Genomic DNA, 15,084 nt, shown 5'->3' on the forward strand with positions numbered 1-15,084 from the left:
AAAGTTGACAGGTGCTGTCTGCATTTCAGTTGGAACTCCTACCTTTCTCTTTACCCTAAATTAAATAAAATAAAGGATTCAGCTTTTCTATAGTGCAATACAAAAGAGTAAGGAAATAGAAAATGAGAAATGTGGGTGTTTTCAAATCTGATGTTTTCTCACAACTATAGAAGCTTTCTTAATATTTTCAAAGTGAATTTGCACTTGAAGCTTAAAGCATTAGGTAGAACCTTTTTACCAATTTATACTGAACTTGGGATAGTGCAATTGAAATGCATGGAATTTTCTGGTCCAAAATCCATTGTTTTCTAACGAATACAGCAGAATTTCTTTCCTTTTAGGAGCAGTGAGGATTTTCATTGTCAGAAATGTTCATCCTCCCCTACCCTCTGTATAAGCCATGAGATGGAGGTTAGGAAGAAGCAGATGGGGACAGCAAGAAAACAAACTCATGCTATTTGAAACACAAAGGTTTTGCTCCTTTATATACTCAGAATTACTTGTGCTTGTGGGTGCACCTTGTCACTTGTCAGCCTGTTTGGATGAGCAATATACACAGAAAGAACAATTCGAGCAAGATGGTCTTCACTGGATAAAAACAGCAAAGCATTAGTTACCTGGGAGGCAGGAAGACTGGCATGTTTTTTCCCCCAATGACAGTTTATAACAAGCAAATATTTGCTGATAATGTCTGACAATATAGCTACAGGAAGAAGCAGATGAGGTAATTCTAGGTAGTATCCTTTACTGTCAGAGGGAACCATGGCTTTCTAAGGTGATTAAACTGTTGGTGGCAAAGCCATTGAGGATGCTAAATAGGAAAGATTTGCTAGTAAAAGACCCACTACTGCCTCAGAGGCTGCTTTCTGCCACGCTATCTGTGAGGTAACTGCAGACAAGGAAAAAAGTTCCTGATTTCATGCAGGCAAGAAGTCCCAAGGAAATAATGCTCCCGTGTTTTCATTATCTGGCAGCTCCTGCTCCCTGAGAACTTGTGAACCAGTTTTGACACAGTGATTCCAGTCTCAGAGATGTCAAAGCATCCCAAGAAGGTGTGACCCCAGTCAGGGATGGATGGGGTGGTGCAGAAGCTGGCCCACATGTTGTGTAGTGGGGTAGTTGGGGTGGGAGGGCTATGGGGGACACATTAGAGAATCTCAAACTGCAGAGCTGGATGAAAGGTCCCTTGGTTCCCCAGTCTGTGAAATAAGTAATTTTAATTCTAATAAATATTCAAGAGAGCTTTGCAACTACTTGCCTGGACATTCTGTTTCATGGCATATTTTCATTTCTCTACTGGTCTGACTTTCTGTAAGTTTCAGTCCCCTAAAGATCCCCCTCCAAACTGCTGAAGCCCAACATACCAAGCTCAGACTACCTTGAACATTCCCAAACTCCTGTGTCAGAGGGAAAAGCAGATGGCATAAACTTATTTATACTATAATTACTCCACATGAAGACTCCTCAATTAATTGCCAACTGGATGTTAGTAGCTCCATCACCTTTGCACTGTCCACACAGGGTGAAGGATCATGAGCCAGGACTCAGTATCTGAGCTCTGGAATAACCTCCATCTGGCAGAACATTACAGTTGAGGCTCCTTTGAGGAAGCTCCCTCCATGGCATAAGCAACACTGCACTCTTTAAAGAGAAGGAGTTAACAAACACGACTCATTTTCTTATGGCTAAGGGTGTCATGACTTTTAATCTCTTTTCTGGGAATTTGTTTAAAACCTGTTGTGAACCCACAGGTACTCTTATGTTTCCTCATCTAGGTTTATTTGTTTGCATCTGTGTGTATCTCTTTCAAGCCTGCTGGGGGTTTGTCTCAAATACACTAATGAAATGCTTAGATGAACATGTAGTTGCCCTGTGCAAATGAGGTGTAGGAGGGGAAATCACAGTGCAGTAATGAGGGAAAGAAGATCTAAGCTTAGTTTTGGATGATGAAGCCTTGTTGGCTGGAGCCACATGTATAGCCAGCAGAAGACAGGTGTACTCCACAGGAGAAGCAGAATAAATCTGATTCTGAGCAGTATCATTATCCTTTTGTATCCACAGCACGTTCGACCGTGTGCTCATTCGTACATCTGTTGTATACCAAGGTCTTTGTACTCCAGCAAGCCTTGAGTTATGTAAGCAGTTGCAGGTCTACACCTAATAGACCATATGTTGCAAACTGGCTCTGAAGTGCCAAAATAAGGAACATGAAACAGAAAGCTGAACTGCAATAGGAGTGAAGAAATGCATGGGACTTGTGGAAATGAAAAGGAACAAATCCTGCCTTAAGATACAATACTGTGAGGTGGATAGCTTTTCCCATGATAACAGAACCTTGTTTTTCCTGATGCAAGAGAAAAAAAAAAACAAAAAAAAACATGTTAATCTTTTCTTGTTTTGCTTTCTTTCTCATTTGTCTTCCTTCCTATACATGAGCCTTGACTGCCCCATTTACCAGCACTGTCCCTGACAAAAATTGTATTAACAAGGTTAAATTTAAATGCAATACAGCTTAGTCTGATTTCTTTCAGAAGCAGGTCCTACAGCCAAGGGACAGTCTTATTCCTCAATTTATATCACTTTAAAACTCTGGCTTTTCCATGATGCAGTTTTAGTGGTGAATTAGAAACTTAGTGGATGTGTTTCTTAGATGGATCACTCCTGATTTTGGAAGGTTTTTTTCATTAGTCTGGAATTTGCCTCTGAACTTGGTGTAAAGGAATGTGTAAGGAAAGAATTTCATAAAGGAAGATGAGATGTGTTCACTGGGTTCTTTTGTAGATCATATGGGTGGTTGAATTACTGGGCTGGTTGACTCGACCAGTCTGAGACAGTCATGTTCACCTCCAGGGAGAGATTCTTATCTGTGGTCCCTCCCAGGGCAGGCAAACACATGAACTGCAGCTCTTGTTGGGGACAAGCAAATGAAGGTAAGGCAGCCAGACAAAGATGACAGAAGGCTTTCCTGACACTTCTTTCCCAGGTATCCCATAAGACCCAGGATATATTACACAACACAAAGGTCAGAATTCTGGCACATTCTGTGCAGTATTTTCCCTTCCTGTAAATATTACACAGGTACCCTGGTTTAATCAAGAGCCAGCTGTTCATCAGTCCACTAGTTGCTTCTAATCACTTTAAGGAAAAAAAAAACAGGCATGTATGTATATAGTCATGTCTTTCTTTCTTTCTCTCTCTCTCTCTCTTTCTCTTTATATATATATAACTGAAGTTAATATAACATCATACCATAGCAAATAGATCTGTGGGTGTTTGTCTCATTTTATGTAGATATGAACACAGTAGGGAAGCAGTCCATCACGTGGGACTCTCCATCATAACAGTTTTCATTGAATCAAGTTTCTTCCTCCTCCATGCCTACCCCTTAAGAATCCTGTGCCTTTTTTTTAAGGCTGCAGCAGAGTCTAACCCAGAGATAGCTGCACTCTGTTCATATTGGCAAGGGATAAAATATCTTAACTCACCAGCCATGGCTGGTGAGGACAAGAGGTCTAGAGCATTACATTTTGCATTGCAGACCATGCAGCTGCTCAGAAGAGACAGGCAAATGCTGCTCTGCCCTGGTGTCAGGGCTGGGCCTGAGGATGGACTTCCTGCTGCCCGCTCTGAGGCTCATGAGAAGTAGCTTGAAGCTACTGGAAGAGCATTCACAGCAACACAGGGCTTTGCTTGGGCTTTGCACGTGCTGCAAATCCTGCCTGAGAATTTGCACAAATGCTTGGTTGTCTGTGCCATTGTGTTGTCTCTGCTGCTTGTGCTGTCCCAGTTAAATAGTGTTACTCCAGCTAACTCATTCAATGTGGGTTCAAGCATGTCTCTTGAGACAGGAGTTACAGCAGTGTCTGTGGAGCAAAGCAATCCCAATGTGGGGTTTGGGGTTTTAGTTCAGCTAATGAACAAAAAAATGTCATGAAATGTGGAAAACTTGATAGAAATTGACTAACTTATCTGCAACATTTTGTCTTCTACATCCTGCCCCTATACCCATTGCACCTCTGCTCCTACCCTGCCAATTTTACCCCTTGCTTTCTTTTCAATGTCTGTTTTTTAAAAATTAACCCCCCAAGTCACACTTTTTCAATTTTAGACGTAGCATTTCATACTTCTCTCTCTCATGTGTTTCTGAGAATGCAGAGATGTGAAACCAACAACATTTGGTCCCTGGCAATTGTCCCTACCTTCTCCAGGCTGAACTCAGTGTTCAATCCCCAATGTGGACAGAGAAAATAAGATGAGCTACCTGAAAAAGGACTGTTGCAAATTGTTCAAGTTCTCTGTAGAACACTGAAGAAGAAGAAAAACATTTTCCTCTTTCTCCCCACGTAATACACACCATGAATTTTGCTACAGCAATAAAATGTAAAATTTATTATTTCTTCATGAAGTCATACTTACAATGAGATTATTAAGTCAAATTTATTTATATCATATTTTGAAAACTGCCACAAAAATAGGAAAAGAGAAATATGTTTCAGTCCTTTCTTGGATTTTAGGTTTTGGAGAATATTTACACATAGCAAAGTTTCAGAGTTTTAATCCCCCATCATCTAATGTGCTATTTTAGAAGTATGGAATGGAAGAGAGTGCACCATTCTTCTGTTGATTGCAATTGCCCCCTGAGAAAGCTGGTTCAAACTGCATAAAGGATAGGAATGGGGAGACAGATTCACATCAGAAGTCTCTTTCTTTCTCTTGATTTGCACCTTGCCACTGAGCTTGCAAAACCTCTGTGTACACAGAACTATAATGGAAACAGGCTCATCTCTGTGGATTCCTTAATTTCTGATTTGCAGGACATTTGAATGTACTCGTCCATCCCTGCCTATCCCCATAGAGCTTGTATAGTCTGTAAGAGATTTAGATGTGGTTTTCTTTTCCTCTGTCCCTCTTCTCAGTGGCCTTGTCACACACAAATCCTTCCTTACATGATGCAAGATGACGCCCTTTGTGCTGTCCTGGTCAATTCAGACAGCTACAAGGCAGTTACTGATTGTTTCATCTCCTCAAAGGCAGCATCCAAAGGGCCCCTTGGTCTCTCACACAATCAGTGCAAAACTGGCCAAGGATTCTAGCTGCACCTCTCTCTCTTCTTCCCCTGCTCTCAATTTCTTTTAGTTTCTGTAATGTATTATACCCACCACTGTTTTTACTTCCCTTGATATCCTACTATCCTTCTATAATTTGAAAACACAAACTCCTGGAGGTCACTGATGAACGAACAGGATGTAAAAGTTATATATAAAGTCCAAAATCATTGTCTCTGAAGTGACGATTATTTCTACTCATTACATCAGTGCTCTTGGATAACAGAGCTCTCTTTCTTTTAGAAAGAAAACTGAGATATGCAAACACGACCATATCTTCAGCCCTACCACAATTATTTTAGTCTTATTACTTACTGAAGAGGACCGTCAGTGACAGACATTTTTAACAGCAAGAACAAAATTCTTGCCAAGAAATTAAGAGGTTTCTTCCAAGAATTAAGGACTATCCTGTGATTTATAAGGAATTAAAACAAATCCTGATAAACAACAAAAATCACTAAAAGGAATAGTTGGGAATTTTTTTATAAATCTTTTCTACTGAAAAGTGATGAAACATAATTAATATTATTTGGTTTTCTGGGTTTATTTTTTCTTATTTAATTTTTAAGCAAAATCCTATATAATCACTTACTCTATTAATGCTCTAGCAATACCTGCTGTTTTATTTCCTAGTCAGAAGTTCTTGCAAACTCAATAGTGTAATTATATATAACTTTATACCCTATATATAGCCAATCATGAAACACACTTTGAATCTGAATCTTGTTTACCTTCTCCAGTGTGTTTTCATGTTCAGTCTGGGAAAATTTCAGAGGCAAAGAAGGGGGCTGAATGTAGACAAAGGTTACGCATTGGTAATTTACTTTTGAAATTAAGCATTCTTGATAAAATGGCAGCCAGGTTAAAAAAAAACCCAGTCTGCTTACAGCCTCATAGCACAGTAGGGGATTTGAACGAGTCTCCCTAGGAGCAAAGGAGCACAATGTGAAGCCATCAATGTGGTGCAACACTGGAACTGTTTCCCACAAAAGTTGTGGGTGCCCCACCCCTGGAAGTGTTCAAGACCAAGCTGGATGGGCCTTTGTGCAAGCTGCTCTAGAGGAAGAGGTTCCTGCCCACTGCAGGAGGGTTGGGACCAGATGATCTTTAAAATCCCTTCCAACTCAAACCATTCTGTGATTCTATGATTCTAAGAAGGAAGGTTTTTTTTCACAGCCCAAGAAGAGAAGGACACAGAAGGAGCTCCAAGGGCAGAGGAGAAGATGCCTCTGGAATGCTTTAAAAGAGTGAGATGATTTAAATTTATAAGAAACTGAATCAGAGAGTAGCAGGTAAAAGGTGGGTTACTTTATATATATATATATATATATATATATATATATATATATATATATATATATATATTCCTTCTGCACTCTTTAAGTGTCAGAGCAGTGTGGTTAGAAACCTCTGCAAGTCCTGTTGCATATCTAGATTATTGCATTTGTGAAGAATTGCATGACAAATCAAAGAGCCTGCAAGCCTTGTACAGTGGTGAGGTCTTGGGTTAAGCAGTGAAAGCTGATCAGTGGTCCTGAGAGCATGGCTATCACACCCCATGCCCCTGTCTCTGCAAGGGGAAAAAGGGAGCCTGTGCAAGGGAATCCTGACAAGAATTCAGAAGACGTGGAGTTGCCAAGCACAGCTGAAGTATGAATAAACATTTATATTAATTTTGAGAATTCTCACCAACTGTTAATAGTCATTTGCAGGGGAAAAACAGTTGTCCCACTAACACTGACAATTGGCAATCTTGTGTGTCGGCAAAGAAAAGTACATCAATCTCTCCCCCCCACTCAGATTTTGCTGCCCCTCTTTCACTGCTCTCTGCCTTTAGCCCTGCTAGGCTGAGGAGGCAATCAGACTGTCAGACAGCACCACGTTTCAGATCACAGCAGCGACTCTCTGTCTTCTGCTTTTTTTCATGCGTGAATAGAGCCGTGCAATCCTCTCACAGCCAGCCATAAAGAAGCTGAACCACCAGATGGACTGGTCTAGCACCAGTCATGCTTCACTTTTCTATAGCTCAGTCTTCATCAACTTTTGCCCTCATCCCAGTACTCCCTCCAGCCTCCCCTCCCAGGGTATTAGTTTTATAACTGGAACAAAAATGTGATGGTATTTTAAGCCTTCTGACCCCGCAGTCCGGGCTCTTTCCTTGCCCACTGTACATTTTCAGTTGAAATTTAGCAGCAGTATTTTGGAGAGCAGAGTTTCACATCTGTGACATGGACATGTTTTGATGATTGAGCTACATGCTGCTATTGTGGTAGGGTGTTGGGAGAGGAGGAAGGGGAGACAAAAGAAAGAGTTGCTCTGAGAAGAGACAAAAGAGAATGAGTTGACTAAATTGCTGCCACAGCTATTTAAACTAAAGAAAAGAAGCAAGCAAAACAAAAATAAGGGACAAGTACTGAGTTTCAAGAGGGAGGCTGCAAATTTTTATTAAAAAAGGGATTAAGTCTCTGCTGTGTTAGTCTGGCATAGCTGTGGGCAGTGATGATGGCAAAGGCACCAAAGCAAAGTTCCATGGGAAGGAGTCAGCTCCAGTTTAGGAGCAAGGGAAAGAGGGCAGCTGGGCTAGTACAAACATGGCTGCATATGCAGGCTTGCCCCTACAACTGGTACTGCATGTCACAAAAGAATGGCCTTTACTGGGGAAACAGTACCCAGTAAACTCCAGTGCCTTGGAGGACACACGTGGATGAAGCACATTCTCCTGAATGGTGACTCTGCTGGTCTGAAGGCAGGCAGGAGGATGGGAGAAAGCAATTTATTCCTTTAATGTTTTTCCTCTGTCTGATTGGCAGACCAGAAATTAGGCCTGTTCCAGTAATTTCTCTGAGAATGCAAATCTTAATTTGCTGTTTGTTAAATGCTTAACTAACGTCTGAGATCATTATTTTAAACTGCAGCTGCCAGAATAAACACTGTCAGGAATCCATTTGCTTTAGAGAATAGCTCTTCCTGACAGCAGCAGAGATGCAAACAGTTACCTTTTAATACCAGGCTGTGAAAAGCTCAACCCCCCAGCCCAGCCCCCCACTTTCATTTGCAGTAAGCAGCATCACCCATCCTTATTTCTGTGCTATGACTCTTGTCTGCTTTCTGAGGCACACTTAATAGCAGAGGGATAGCATGGTGTGCTTTATGCTCTCCATTAAAGAGAGTTTGTGGTGGGAGAGCAGGCAAATTCATTGGGTTTGAGGCTTTGGCAAGGACATGAACAAAAAATTAAGTCATTTTTGGTTTTGATGTAGGAAGGCAGGGGTGTGGTACAAGTCAAGGACAAGTTCTTGGTTGCAGCTATGGCCCCTCCTGGTGGTGGAAGACAAACAAGTCTCCCTGTCCTTTTTTGATGGAATCTCCACAGATGCCTTCCCTAACAAAAACAGGACAAGTGTCTTTCCTGTCAAGCTCCTTTCCTCAGGAGCTGAATGAGCATTTTGATGCAGAGTTTTCTCTTTTCTGAAATCTTATCCAAGCATAAAAGCGTAGCAACCATGTATCTTCTTTTCTCTGACCATACTGACAAAAATATGAGCCAAATTCAGTGTCAAGGATTTGCACCCCAAGGAAGTGAATGTGACTTCTGCATTTGTGGAGAAGTAAGAAAACAGTATTGTGATTATACAATTTTTCCAATAAAGATAACAAAAAGCCCTCGTAGGCATTCATTAAAATAATTTCTCAATGGTTTTCAGGATTTTAAGCTGTGTATAAGCTATTTCCTACATTTAGGTCATAACCAAAGTCTATTTAATGTGCTATTCTATATCCAAAATTAACTAAGAGGGAGAGTTTTGATGGGAAGAAATAATACTTTCACTGTAGGCAAATGCAGCATGCCCCGCTAAGCTCTCAGTTAACTTGATATATAGCCCTTTTCAGAAAAAGGGAATTGTCTCTAAACTCTTGCCTTATTTTATCCTTCAGTGGGAATAAAATTGGCCTATAAGAATGAAAGATTTTAATACATCTCTATTACAATACAGTCGCCTAATTGGTATTGATCTTCCCTGTGGTACCTGAAATGCAAGAAATTATTTCAGCAGGATTTGAGCTAACAGAAATGGGAAATGGAGAGAAAGATTGACACCAAACAAGGTGGTGGGAAAGGGTAGGGACTGGCAGCATGTATGGCTTCATAACCAAATAAAAAAATTTTTACAAGTGGGCAAGTATAAAACAATCTGAGATTGAAATGGAGATGATAAATAGCTTTAGTAGGAGAGAAATAGAAAAAAAAAATGGAGTAAGGAAAAAAATTAAGAGTCTCTAAACAAAGACATCCTTTTAGTGAGCTAGCTAGGTGAACAAGCTTAAAGAATGGATTTGGTTTGGAACTTAGCTCATGTCCAGCAAGATCCAGTGAGGTGCTACAACACCCTGTTGGAAGGTCAGAGGCTCTGGAAAAGAGCCAGTGCCAGAACCCTGCCAAGAAGCACCTCTGCAGGTGGCCATGTCCTACAAAGAGGTAAGATTAAAAGAATTCCTGAGCTTAGCTGAAGCATATCTTGGCATTTTTATTTCATTTTTCTTGCCTCCAGTTCATTCTATGAAGTTCAAAATATCCTAAGCTCCACTGTGTCAAAAAAGCAGAGACAGGCTCATCTAATGCAAGCAGTGCTTGACAACCCAATGGGCTGCATACAAGATAATATTGTTTGCTAATAATACAATCACAAATGTATTTATCTTGCAACAGAGCACCAGGTAAGTAATTAATTAAAAAGCTGATACATACAGCTTTCTTTAAATGGAGAACAGCATTAGTTCTGAAATGTAAGATTTGTAATTTAGTAAAGATATTCAGCATTCTGTGGAAAGCCTGGTTGATTGCTCTTTTTCAAAAGACTAATCCCATCCTTGTAAACAGAACAAGGTAATAATGAGGCTCTCTGTCACTGTGTCATAGTAGAACACAGAGGGCAAACTTCATTACACTCTTTTGACTCCCCTTCCATCAATATGAGAGAGATAAACACAGGGACCCAAAAGACTCCCGTCAGTTTCTGGGTGTGCTATTTAGCTGTTTGGTAAAAAGTTCATTCTTTTTCTGTGGTGGTGGAGGGAAAACACAGGGACAGGAGAACCCACAAACATGAGCAAAGTGGACTGTAGATAATTTTTCACAAAGTGGTATGCAGCTTTGATGTGCAGGTCTTAAACAACTTGAATGAGGTGCATTTTTTTTTTTCCTGTTTAGCCTTATTTGTATGTATTTTTCATCCACATCCTTTGGCAGTTGTGGAGTTACTTGAAAGACAGTACTGCAGCTAGTTGCTGAGTTTTGTCTCTGAATTATTTCCCTGCCAGGTAAACTTCAGAGTCTCTACGTTATTTGTGACTGATGTGAATGCAAAGGGAGGGGAAGGAGTTTGGGCATGCACACTCAAAAAGGAGAAATCATATTTTGCAAAGAGTCAGAATACTACTTTTCTTTTCTTTTTTTATTTTTTTTCTTTTCTCCCCCACAATCAATGCAATTTCTGGCTGTGCAAGTCCTTGTTTCTGGGCCCTGACATCCAGCCAACAGAGGGAGCACTAGTTTAATTATAAAACCCAATCTCCCCCATTGCCAGTGCTGCCGCTGGCTGCACAGATAAGAAGGTCATTATGGAAAAACTGTGCAAGCCTTTTCCCCTAAGAACTGGTGGAGGACAAAATCTTTGCCAATGGTACAAAAAGGAAACCTAGTGAGGAATCATTTACAAGCCATTGTGTGCATGTGGCACAAAAAAAAAGGGACACACACAAATATGAAGCATTGCCCATTAAAACAAATGGTGTCTCCCAGGGAGCAGCCCAATCCTGGAGTTCAGCTGCTACCCATGAACAAGCAGAGCCCCCTGAGCCAGTGCAACCTTGTATTGGATCTGGGGCCATCTGTCACCTCATTTATTAGAACTGGTTAAAAAAGAAATGAAATTCTTTGCAGAGTCCTTCTGGTGAATTTTGGCTTTTTTTTCAGTGAGGACTTAATTGCAAATCTTATTTATCCAGTCCATAGATCTGTCACTCTGCATGGTAATATGGCTGTAAACTGCAACTGTGAGCTGAAAACCAAACTGAGCCAAAAGAAGCTCTGCATGCATCTTTGTTTTCTTCTTCCTAAAAAAGGTCTTTAGTATTGTTTTGACAGGCACTTGTACTTTGAGATTTAAACCCCCTCAATGTTTTTCATGTTCAGGGTTTACTTGCCTGCATTCTTAACTCAAGTTTATTCTTTCCATAGTTCTGAAGGAGATATTAAATACATCAAATCAATATATATCTATCTTTTCTAAGAACTGAGTTTGTATTAAATTGGGAACTTTTTAATTAGGAAATTCTCTGGTCCTAAAATCTTCTAAAGAAATGAATAGGGACACTTTTCACAGAGGAGTTGTAACATTATAGGGAGACAAACACGGCTGTATCATAAGAGCCCTGTGGACACACTCATATCTTTTGCCTGGGATTGTGCTTTGGGTTTTTTTGGGGTGCTGAGCCCTGTACAAAATAACATAAGTAGGAGAATTAGGCCCTGAGGTAATTTGACAAAAGCATATGACCAACACTGAGCAAAATCTTTGTTTTATTTGGATTTGTAGTGATTCAGAAAAACCTTCCCTCCTGCTGACTAAAGGCTTATATCTCTGGCTTCTCTCATGTAGTTTTCCAGTCTTTCCTCTCTGTAAAGATTGGAAGAGGCCTTAAATGAAAAACATAAAACAGGAAGCAAAAATGGATGCAAAAATAGGCAAAAAATGGAGGTTGATATGTAGGATGTAACCTAAGAACAATGAAAATGGCAGACACAGTCCTCTATGGATTAAAAAGGAAGTAGTCTTCATGCTAAAGTTTTATTTCATTTTATCACTTCTTCAAATTGTTTCCCTTTTTCTTATGTTTTGATTACATCCATATTTATTCTGTAGACTGATCTGACTTATAGCTTCTCTGGCTTGGTTGTCTAGAAAAATGATCAGAGGACAGATGTTTTTAACTCTGGAAAGTTTTCTTTCACACACATTTATCACTCTCCCTAGAGACCAAGGACACAAGGAATGGGAGCTGCATCCAAGCTCACTTTATCACCAAAGGATTCCTAAGAACTGCACATGCTTCTAAACAAGATCTGGCTGAACTCTTGACTGACAGGCTAGAGCTCCTGTTTGATATCAGTATATCCAGTTTCCTGCTGATAAACCCAAGCTCTAATGTGGTGCTTTGAAATACCAATATAAATATACTAATTTTTTAAAATTTTTTAAATCGTTTATTCCATTTCTGACCTTGCTTCTATTCCCTTACAGTTTTGTGCAACAACATACAGCAACATGAATAACGGAGAAGTGGCTGCTGTTTATGTAAATCTTCTTACACCTTCCCCAGAAAGGATTTCTCCGCATACTTTCTGGGTAGAATGCTCAGTTTGAAATAGTTAAATGTAATCCATGTATTTTTGTAACTCTACAAAAATGTAAGTAGAAATCTGTATTACAAAGGGGAAAAACGGGGCTGGAGAGTGGAGGGAAGAGGATTGGTGAGTGGAAGAAGTTGTTTGTAAGATGCTTGTTACACTCCTGGATCTGAGCATAGTTAGAGGGATGAAACAGCACTGCAGTTTAGACATCCATTTGAAATTATGCTGGCCTGGCACATGGAGCACAGGGCTGCTGAGGTCGTCCCCTGAATTATGCTGTACTTAGGAGATGGTCAAAAGCAAGGAAGATTAAGGTTTTGTGCAAGGTCTTTCAGTGCTATGCACCAACCCAATGGAAAGAAAGAACACAGATACTGAGGCTAGGCTTGAAAAAGGACTGAGGGCAAATGTGAAAACACATACTTTTGTGCCAGTCACCCTTTCTGCTCATCATTTCCTACTGTTAATTTCTTAGTACTTTCTTTGCAAGAAAGAAAACTTATATGAGTGTAGACCTCGGATGAGCTCTAAGAAAGACTAAAAAATACAGCCATAGCTTGCAAATATCTCAGATTCAGAAAACTATAGTTGAAAATGTTGAACAGTTACAAGGCAATTATTTGATACCTTGGAATTTGAAGACTTCAGGTTTCTTAAATCACATTACACCAATATATTATTTAGGAATCAGTGTCATCCCTAGAGCATCCACCAGCTAACTTTCCTACATGACCAAACATGTTATGAAGAAGATGAAAGCCCCAAGAAAACCCCAACCCTTAACCCAAGAGGGCTTCCTGCTGAATGTGGACTTTCCAAGCTGCTTTCAGCTTGCATTGTTGCAATCATTTCTAACTAGTCTTGTAGTTTTTACTTCTGTAAACCAGCCTCATGAATCTTCTTTGCACCACATAAATAGCCAGTGTGAGAGGTTATATACACTCATTTACACTATTTTGCTCTTTTCCACCTTGTCTGAACTCCTCAACTTCAATCAGCAGCCAGCAGTATAAATTTTTTGATCAAACTGAAAATCCTCACATTTAAGTGGAGTTTGTTTTGTGAAAGTTGAGGGAACAGGCTGAGGAGTTAATACACCCACTCATCATCTAACCTTGACACTGGCTCACACAAAAGTACAAGGGAATAAAACTACATCATTTTCTGCTCATTTCTGGAGGCTTTGAGATCTTTGGTCCTGGGATTTGCTTTGACACTCCAGCTGTCGCTAGCATAATTGTGTAATTATTGTACATAATAATTGATTTTGAAAGATTCATATTCTCTGGGTTTTTTTATTGATTGGTAAGGAGTGATTTTATTGAAGGCAGAAAAGTACCTTAAGCTATTGAAGGGACGTGAAAGTCAATGCAACTATGGGTACAGGAAGTCCACTGGGTCCTTTGTGATAAAGTTGTAGACAGTTAAAGCTGGTACAGAGGGAACTTTCCTTCCACACTGTGAAGGTAATGAGAAAATCAGCTAATGATTTCAGACAAATCCTCAAAGCCTTGGACCTTCTAACAGTAAAAATTTTATGAAAAATTCACTGATGCTTCTTTATTTTGCTTGTTTATTTTTTAACTCCATGAGTCCAAAATATGTGCAGGTGAATGAAATTCAGACCTTGGAGCACACAATGTACAATAGAAAGTCAGAATTGCTAATGGACGTGGAGAAATTAGATGTTTAGTCCAGCTCTCTGCAACCTTAATTTCATATCATAAGTCATTATTGCTAGTTTTCTCCATGGTTTCTGAGACAGAAAAAGTCACCCATTCATTTATTGTTTTAATAATAAGCAAAGTATGTACTTGATGTTATTCAGAACGTGCTTTGATCTGTTAATTGGTCAACAGTTACCACACAGCTGAAAGGCCATAATTTCCCTGTGGTTCTTTTTTAAAGGGAAAGAAATTACTTAGCTTTAACTTAGTGATGCTGCCTGTAAAATATTCAGTTAAATCTGTGGGCAATGGAATACCCTCCCCTGCTGAGGATGAAGAGCCAAGAAACTGCAACCATGCAGCCACACTGTTAAACAAACCCTCTCTGGCTCTCTGGAGAGGATGTGTTCAACAGTTAAACCAGTGAAAGTAGGAGTGAGAGCTCATCTCATGTTTGGTAGCCCTTGCAGTGGAGCTTAGCGTCATGCAGTGATACAGGAAAAGACCAGTAACATGAGGACAAATATATCTGATGACAATTCATATTTTCAGGAGAGCTCACTGCTGAGAAATGAGAACAGGCAAGTGCAGTTTGTAAAGGTCTAGAGAGCTGCCTCTGATGAATGAATAATTGGGCAACATCAAAAGCATGTTCTTCGAAATTATGGAATACCTGATAGAGGTTCCTGCATCCTGGAGGCTTCATGATATTCGAGAGAGGTTTTGTACAGAAAGTGAGTTGACATGGTATTTATAATTCACCACTGATGAGCCATGACCTACTGAGCAAACAAACTGAAAGTAGCAGGCCCTCAGCTCACCATCAGACTTGCTCTCTGGCAGGTCAGAGAATTACAGAATGGTTTGGGACATTATAGAAGGGACAACTCTTACTAGAGAA

This window comes from Passer domesticus, chromosome 5, assembly GCF_036417665.1.
Source record: "Passer domesticus isolate bPasDom1 chromosome 5, bPasDom1.hap1, whole genome shotgun sequence".
Taxonomy (NCBI): Eukaryota; Metazoa; Chordata; class Aves; order Passeriformes; family Passeridae; genus Passer; species Passer domesticus.